The sequence below is a fragment of the Sinocyclocheilus rhinocerous genome, unplaced genomic scaffold, assembly GCF_001515625.1.
Source record: "Sinocyclocheilus rhinocerous isolate Xijiao unplaced genomic scaffold, SAMN03320098_v1.1 scaffold2521, whole genome shotgun sequence".
Classification (NCBI taxonomy): Eukaryota; Metazoa; Chordata; class Actinopteri; order Cypriniformes; family Cyprinidae; genus Sinocyclocheilus; species Sinocyclocheilus rhinocerous.
In genome coordinates, this window is record NW_015647079.1 from 63,897 (window position 1) to 70,474 (window position 6,578).

Genomic DNA, 6,578 nt, shown 5'->3' on the forward strand with positions numbered 1-6,578 from the left:
CATGTGGTTGCCGCAAGCCCGCCGGCCGCGCCGTTCTCAAGGCCGCCAGCCGCCGCTCACTCAGCCCGCCGGCCTCCGCTCACTCTAGCCTGCCGGCCATTCCTCACTCAAGCCCGCCGGGCGCCTCTCACTCTAGCCGCTGTGTGTTTCATTGTGAAAGTGAAACTACTTTGTTTGGCCTTCCAAAAGAGGACACGACTAGAAATCAGTGGTTAAGTTGTATTTACAACACTGTTCCAGAACAGTTCAACCCAAATATTCAGATGTGTGCAGCATATTTTATGGAGGAATGTTTCCTGATCCTGATAGAGGAGAAACAATAATGTACATTATGTGGAAAATAATGTGTTTTTTTAACCTTAAACCGCATAAACACATTGCATTACACCAAATACACAAAATAATGTTCTTTTTAGCAACATCATATGACCCCTTTAATAACTGTGTAATGAGTTATAGTGAATACAATTTGAATGTAACACATTGTTTTTTCACTAAAATCCTTTTTATTGTATTACGGGTTTATTTGTTATTGTATTATTGATTTATTTCTGTTTTTCTTTGAGTAATATTTGTTGATTCTGCTGTTCACTGTTTAGAGACTTTTATTTTGAAAATTTCTCTTGGCGCTCTACTGATGCCATTTTCAAGTGAGTGCGCGCTTCTTCGTCAGTTCGCATTGTATATGCTGGGGAGAGGAATGTCTTAATGGAATGCCCATGAGAGAGAGAGATATGAGCTTTATGCATGTTAATCCACAGACGGAGTGAAGTTAATGCTGGGTGTGGCTGTCAATAAATCCCCTTTTGGTGAACAGAAGTGAAAGTGTCCTGGGCCTTCTTACACACAACGCAGACGATGGTAGCAGCGGTCAGCAAGGGACCGGTTTCATTGGTGCCGTGACCCGGATGAAGATTTGCTTCAGGATCTACGTCAGTCGGGTCACAGAGGGACGCTGTTTTGAGGTTCACAGTTTTGTGAGTGAAGAACTGTGAGAGTACAAAAAACATGTGGGATTTTTCATATTGATTGGTGCATTTCCTCATTAAGTGATTATTATTCTCGGACTGATACTTTCTGATATAGTTTATTCTATTTGGACATTTATCTTCTGTTGGATTTATTTTGTGTATGAAACTGAACATGGCATTTAGTTTAAACGGAGATTAATTTGATGAAACAATGTCGGTTGGGTCTTGGGTCTTGGTAGGGGGAACATTTTTGGTGAAACTCCAGTTGCTCCAATTGAAAGGGAGAGTAGAGTGAGCAGAATGCCTCATGTGTTGTGCTCCACATGTGTAATTGATAATGTTCCCAATCCAACAGCTGACACTTTGCCCTTAGCTGTTCCAGGCATAAATGTTCCAAACTGGCCAGGGTTGATAACACATATTGCTCAAAAATTTGGTCAGACAATGTTAGCATCTCAAAGGGAGGCTGTTTATGGGGAAGGAGAGAATAGAGGTACACAAACACAGGGGTTAGATACCACTAAGACATTTTCAGACATACCTTCAATTAACTTGACTGGAGTGAGGTTGATCATGCAGTCAGACGCAAAAGAGCCCCCAGTCTACCGTGGTGATTCGTCGGACAAGCTCGGAGTGCATGAATGGGAGGAACTGATGGACACATATCTGCGAAAGAGAGGAATACCATTAGCAGAGCAACATCAAGAGATTTTAAGCAGATTGATGGGTAAAGCCAAAGATGTCGTCAGAGTTACTCTTTGATGTAATTCAGCTTTAAACCCAGTTGAGAACCCAAAGGTTATCATGGACATTCTGAAACAACATTTTTAGTGATGTCAATTATTCATGTATGCCCTTGGCTGACTTCTATGACACTGTTCCATTGGCAGCTCCAAAGCTCATTCGTCTTCCAAGTAACGTCGACAATGCGTTACAGTGGAGTGATCTGGAGATCTGCATACTCTACAGAGTTTGCCTTGGGGCTGGTGAGATGGCATTTGGACATTTTGAGACAGTGTACGTACGATCAAGAAGATTAATCAGAGTTCTCATACAATTGTCATCACTCTGTATAGCGTGTGTAGTGCTGAATCGACTACACTCACCTGGCTCTATTGGAGAGCCAACATCCACTTCATCAACCTCGTGGGATGTCTGAACATGATCAGTGACATTTAAGGGACATTCTACCAGAAACGTACATTTCCACTTGTCAAAATCTTGGGTGAAAAAAATATCTTATTCTTAAATCGGAACGTTGAGTCATATGGAGGACATGTTAATCTATATGAAACACATATCATGCCATCTCAGCATGTTTTTATGATTGAAATAAATACATTTTTATATGCATTTCACCCCTAAAATGTCAGGCCCTGTCACAGACAAATTTGTATATGTTAGAATGGTTTCCTAATGAATTTCTTTGATACAAATAGCATTTTCTTATTGGTCACATGTCCCTGATTGTATCTAACATGGTTTTGTAATTTCTATAAGAAATATAAGCAACTTTTCGGTCAACTGTAGTACACAAAATCACAGAATACCCCGCCAGGCACTCATATAGTTGTAAAAAAACTGCCTTTACATAGGAGATTTTTTCAAAAACATAGTAGTGGATATATACTCCAACCTTCATCTACACAGTTACAGAGATTAATTCATCAATATTTCCTCAAATATTACATTTTTATAACATAATTTCCTGTGTGACAGGACTGATGGTGCTGTGACAGGACTGACTTTATGGATTTCGTTGATGCAGAAAAGGTTATGTTTTGTGTTCTTTATTTAAGTTTTGATAAGCATTCCTATTTTAAATTATTATTATAATTTTAATGTTAATGTAATATTAGACTATGGTAAAGTTCAGCCAAGGACATATAATAAGGGCCTAATTCATTAGAATATGACTGACAAATTAATAAACTAATTTCATTTTATTTCAATATAAAAACATATTTATAACTTCATATAACATAATATAACTATAACTTCATAATATATAAAGTATATTTTACTATGACACAGCAAATGTATAGACATTTAACTGAATAGCACAAAGTAAAGTAACTGTGGTACCACATAATATTACAGCTCAGTAATAACAGGGCAATACTATGGTAATATCTGCATTATTATTTTGGGAAATTACATGGTAATAACGGAAATTGCATGTCATTTCCTAGGTAATAATGTAGATATTACCATGGTATCTGTATGAATTGGGATAATTACAGTCATCATTACTCGAAGCTTATATAGATGACAATTACATCTATATGGTGGCAGGTGAAAAATAGCCTTCTGGCTAATTCTGGCATATTGACAGAAATGTTTATTAATATGCATTGTCCCTGTAATAAATAAATATATGAAGAGTTTATTTGCAAAAACCGATAACTCAGTTTTTTTTAATTTTCAAAAATCATGTTTTTTATTATGTAATCATGTTTTTATTGTGTTTTATTGCATTAGTTAGCTGTAATTATTAGTTATTTTTTAACCTAATCAAAATAACGCAAAGTGCAGTGCTACATAGGCCTAGGTCAAAGAGGAATACAATTAAAAATATTTGTCGATGAGCATATAAAGCTTCAGATTTACAGTAAAATGTCTATTTATTCAAATAATGTTTTACTATGGCATGCATTAAATACATATTATATGCAATAAAGGTAATAAAAAACAACAATGCCATTCATTTGTAAGGCCATGTCACAGGACTGTCAGGCCATTTTAAACTGCCATTACTCACTCAGCTAGCATGCTAGCATAAAAACTGTTAACATGCAATCAAGGAATTCAGTAACTTTTTTAGACATGTTTTGGATTTTTTTAAAAATCATTATTTTCTGAGATGTTTTACCGTGACAGGGCCTGACCCTTTTGCTCGTCCTCCTAAAAAAAATGAGAACCTAATGAATGACATATTCCTTTACAGAACAACTCACTGAAATCAACCATCAGTCAGTTTTAGACATTTTTTGGATGTAATAATTTTTATTCACTGTAACAAGTCAAGGACAGATAATGTACATTTCTGGTAGAATGTCCCTTAAACTAGATGGCTCACGTTTGGACGGTTTGAAGGTTTAAACTAGGTCTAAACTAGATGGCTCACGTTTGGAAGGGGGATGCGTGGGCACAAGTGAAGAACCCCTAGAGACTGTTGATCTTCATTAGTTTTATGAAAATGCATGTGCACAGGCTCCCACTGGAACCAAAGTGATAGCACAAAATGTCCAGGCAGTTGAGGCATTCGATGAATTGTTCTATGCGCCAGTCAGTGTAAATAATGTGTTTTCAATGAAGGGAATGCTTGATACAGGCTCCATGGCCTGCACCTTTAGTGACAAAGCAGAAAAGGGTATGTTTATGTGAGAATGTATTGCCTCCACCCACACCTCTTCAACAGGAAGTCATTCTAGTAGGATGCGGGGGTAAAGTTACAAGACCAAAGTGTATGTGTGAGGTTGAATTGAAAATGTATGGAGAGAGCTGCCTAGTGCCTATTCTCGTTGTACCCGGCCAGCGGGATGATCTAATCATTGGCACGAATGTAGTCAAATTCCTCGCACATCGTATGAAAGGCGACAATGATTACTGGCGACTTGTTTCTAATCAGACAGTGGAGCCGATGGCAGGATGTGAGCAGTTCCTTGATGTTACGGCCAACACATGTCTGTGGAAGGGCTCAGAGTTGCCAGACAAGGTTGGAACAATCAAGCTACAGCAGTGTGTCACCCTCTTAGCAAGTCAGGAGCACCTTGTCTGGGGAAAGTTGCCCAAAAATGTCCCCATGTCACCAGGGAGCACAGTGGTAGTGGAACCAACGAATTCAAGGTCTGTGTCATGAGACATCATGGTCGGGCGAGTTGTTACGCCATTATGGGGTGATCGCTGGGTTCCCGTAAAAGTCACCAACGTCTCTGACAAGCCAGTCACACTCAAGATAAATCGTAAATTGGCAGACGTATTCCCATGTGTCGCCATGGAGGATTTTGAACTTTTCCAAGGGCTGAGTCTAGCTGAGGTGTTTGGGAAGGAGAGTCAGCACTTACCTAATTCATAAGCTGATTTCAGACAGCGATTGGAAACTGTTGGCCTTGCTGATCTTGACATCCAGTCTTTATTCTGGCAGCCATGAGACAAAAGAGAAGCTAGTCCAATTACTGGAGAGATACAACAATGTGTTTTCCAAGCATGCTTTGGACTGTGGAGAAGTAAAGGGCTTTGTTCACCACATTCGGCTAATGGATGAGCGTCCATTCAGGCTCCCTTATTGTAGAGTGCCGCCTGCACACTACCAAAAGTTGCGTCAGGTTCTGTGCCAGATGGAAGAACAGGGGATGATTAGGAAGTCTGTAAATGAATATGCTTCCCCGTTAGTCCCAGTGTAGAAGAAGGATGACAGTCTGAGGATATGCACAGACTTTAGATGGTTAAATGCAAGAACGATAAAGGATGCATACCCACTTCCACACCAGTCTGACTGCTTAGCTGCTCTGGGCGGAAACACACTTTTTAGCACCATGGACCTGACATCAGGATTTTATAACATACCCATGGCCGAAGAGGATAAGAATATACTGTGTTCACGACTCCTATAGGGCTGCACAAGTATAATAGGATGCCGCAAGGGCTATGCAACAGCCCAACCTCCTTTATGCGGATGATGGTGAGAATCTTTGGAGACTTAAACTTCAGCAGCTTATGTTATCTTGACGACCTGTTGGTGTTCGCTCCAAATGAGCAGGAGGCTAATTAGAAAGATTAGAGGTCGTGTTCAGTCGTCTGAGGCAGTACAACCTTAAGTTGAGCCCTAATAGTCCAGGTGATATGTGAAAATAATGTTCACTTTTTCATAAAAGCATGAAACTTGGTACACTCGTATAGTTTGCGGCCCTAAACATTTTCAGAAATGGAGCCATCACAAAAACAGCTTGTGGTTGCCATGGTGACCATTTTACTTTCAGCCATAACCAAATTATGTATTTTGTGTCATAGCTCCTGAACCAAACCAAACATAACACAGAAAAGGTGATGTCTACCCCTATGTTTTGATGGCCAAGGATTACAATGATACCATATACAAAAACATAAACTGTTCAGGTAATGAGTTAATGATGAAATCAGCAATGTGAGAAGGAAATAACAGTATCTGAGCATCACAGTATCACAGCATTTACAAAAGTCCATATTATGGCTATTAAGAATTCTCTATTATGTTGTCCACAAGGGGGAAGCCAGAGTCCTGCATGTGGGCGGGTACACGCAGGTGAATAGCTAATATTTGATGTAACGGGTGGAATAATATTTATGTGTGGGGTGTGATGCGGGTGCGGGCCGGACGGTGACAAGCATGGGCGGGTCCAATAACCAAGACTATTTCGACTTGGTTTAGTACACGCTGAGCAATGTAGCCAATCGCGCTGCCACTAATTGACAGCTGTAGTGATTATATTAAAGGGAGCGCTCTTTGCTTGCTTTCTGTATTTAATCTATTCACACTTTGAATAAAAGTTTTAATAAATTAGTTTTGTCTACCTCATGTAGGAGATTTAATGCAGGTGCAGTTCGGGTCCCAGTTTTTATGTCAAA

The 6,578-nt window shown here is 39.5% G+C and overlaps 1 protein-coding gene across 1 annotated transcript in view; it reads left to right on the forward strand.

Annotated features, from left to right (window-relative positions):
• LOC107708730 (sperm acrosome membrane-associated protein 4-like) overlaps window positions 1-6,578 on the forward strand; it is a 19,274-nt gene that overhangs the window by 403 nt on the left and 12,293 nt on the right. The window lies entirely within an intron of this gene.